This window comes from Lactuca sativa, chromosome 2 (assembly GCF_002870075.4).
Source record: "Lactuca sativa cultivar Salinas chromosome 2, Lsat_Salinas_v11, whole genome shotgun sequence".
Classification (NCBI taxonomy): domain Eukaryota; kingdom Viridiplantae; phylum Streptophyta; class Magnoliopsida; order Asterales; family Asteraceae; genus Lactuca; species Lactuca sativa.
This window is the reverse complement of record NC_056624.2, coordinates 207,104,371-207,106,814: the sequence shown is the minus strand read 5'-3', so window position 1 is coordinate 207,106,814 and position 2,444 is coordinate 207,104,371. Positions and strand designations below refer to the sequence as shown.

Below are 2,444 nucleotides of genomic sequence, written 5' to 3'. Positions count from 1 at the left end.
TGCTGAAGGGTTGAATCACAGAAGAAAAATAGGGAAGATGGGTTGGGAGGGATGCAGTTTTGGCGGGTTCGACTCCCTCCATAAAGGGTTTGGCGGGTAGTGGGAAGGACGGGGACGATTCCGTCCTCCCTAATAACCATGACAACTGTTTTTAATTTAATCGTTGTCACAAAATCAACATCCAACATTATATGGCGTCAACATATGGATTCCAATCTCCATAACAAATAGAGATGTTTAAAGTTTTAGTATAAAACAATCTATTACTAATTTGTACTTAAATAGTGGGTCTTTTTCCACCTTAAATGGGTACTTTATATGAAACGAAAATTGTGGTTGCCAATACGATACTTTATTTCACATCATCGAACTAGAAATTAACATGACACTGCAACACGAAATAAATGTAACAAGAAGCTAGAGAAAGAGAACCATTTGTTACACACTTAATTTCCCAACTTAAGCTAACTAGCATGTATTTTCCAGCTAGCGTTACGACTTCTTTTGTGACGTTGGGGGTAAGGAAGAAGCTACACCTTTCTCTTTCAAATGTGTGGAAGCGTCTAAGGTTGGACGTGTACTATGTTGTTGTTCTGGTACCTTAGACGCCGAGTTTGCATTCCTCAATTCCTGTAAATAGCAATTTTAATGAATCAATATATATATATATATATATATATATATATATATATATATATATATATATATATATATATCCCTATTCTAATAAAAGAATAATTTTAATCTCCTTTTGACATGTGTCATCATATTAGGCCTCCTAATTAATACACATTTTATTCTTTTTTTTGCCATGTGTCACCCTATTAAACTTCTTAATTAATGCATGCCACTTGTCAACCTATTAATTATCTATTTCAAATTTTAAATTTTTCATTTTAATTACAATAAATTAATAACAATGGAATAAAAATTAAAATAAAATTAATACAAATTATAAGGTGATATAATTTCACATATTTATTTAAATTAACGACTATAATTTATCAATAATTTTGTGTTCTAACTATTAAAGTTTAATTAATTTTGCAGCCGTGGTTTCACGGGTTATAAACTAATATATATATATATATATATATATATATATATATATATATATATATATATATATATATATATATATATATATATATATATATATATATATATATATAAGTAAAATTGTATTTTTTTTTAAATGGATTTTTTACTTTCCTACCTAACAAACAAACATGATCTAAATGAGTGATTGGAATCAAGCCACGTAACACTACCTACAAGACTACTTTTTTATTTTTATTTTTTTATTATTTTTTTTTAATGTACGACTTTTAAACAACGACCATCACAAGGACCCCTGAGGCGATCTCATTGTACTTCCACCGGAACGTAAACCGAGAGCCAATTGCAGAATTTGAATAACCACCACCGCCCACGGCGTTCCGGTGAGCACTAGTGTATGTAATCGATGAACATACACTCCTTTTTATAATGTATGTAGTGTGATAAAATCGAACAAAATTATCATTTATGGAAAATCGAAGATGACTTTATAAATCTGAATTGTATATAGAATCTTCCAAAACAAGAAACCTTTTTATAAGTGACCAGATCGTTTTGCATTACGAAAATGGAAAACGAAAATGGTAAACAGAGAAGCATAAGTATTAAGCAATATAAAAACGAGATCTGAATCAAGTTGAGTTAAAGCACAAGCAGAGGTGAAAGTGAAACCAACCTTGTCGAAACTGTCATTGTCCGCCACGGGAGGTGGTTGAAGAACATCGTCCGGGAAGTCGAAAACCGACTGAGATAGCCTCCTTTGGTGGCGGCGCACTCCTCCCTGAGACATTTTTGTGAGAGAAATTGGAAAAAAGATGCAGGGAATATGCATCCATGTGTGAATAGAAAACTTGTATATATAAACAAATTGAGTAGTGATCAGGGAGTGAAACTTGCATTATTAGTTAACTTCCAACGTTGTCTAGATTGAAAAAAATAAATGGATATTTTTATAGTAATAAAATATAATACTTTGTTGTAAATCTTTTAATTTATTATTATGTATTCTGAACCTCATCAATTCCTCGTTAAAAAACCCATTTGATTCATCTTGATCAAATAACCATGAGACTAGACATCCATAAGTAATTAAAATAAAGCTTCAGTCAGTTGACTTTTTAATATATTACAAATTTTGACCTTGAGATAAGGTGGGTACGGGGTAGAGCTTATCCTTGTTACCAATAAATAATTTAACAATAATAAATGAGTTATTATTAAACAAAATAATAACTACAGTATATTCTAATAATTTTTAAGACAAAAACATAAATAATAATAATAATAATAATAATAATAATACTTTGTTAGCAACAAAACTTACAAAAAATAGGTGTCATTGCCAAGCTAGGGGATCAAATACATTGCTTCAAGGGATCAATCAT

General features: G+C 30.2%; 1 long non-coding RNA gene across 1 annotated transcript; it reads right to left on the bottom strand.

The window, feature by feature from the left end:
* Window positions 1–330: 330 nt before the first annotated feature.
* LOC111911732 (uncharacterized) lies at window positions 331–2,125 on the bottom strand. The gene is made up of 2 exons (XR_002856947.3): window positions 1,736–2,125; window positions 331–630 (listed from the first exon to the last, which is right to left on the bottom strand). It is a non-coding gene; the product is annotated as an uncharacterized LOC111911732 (long non-coding RNA).
* Between the last annotated feature and the right edge of the window lie 319 nt (window positions 2,126–2,444).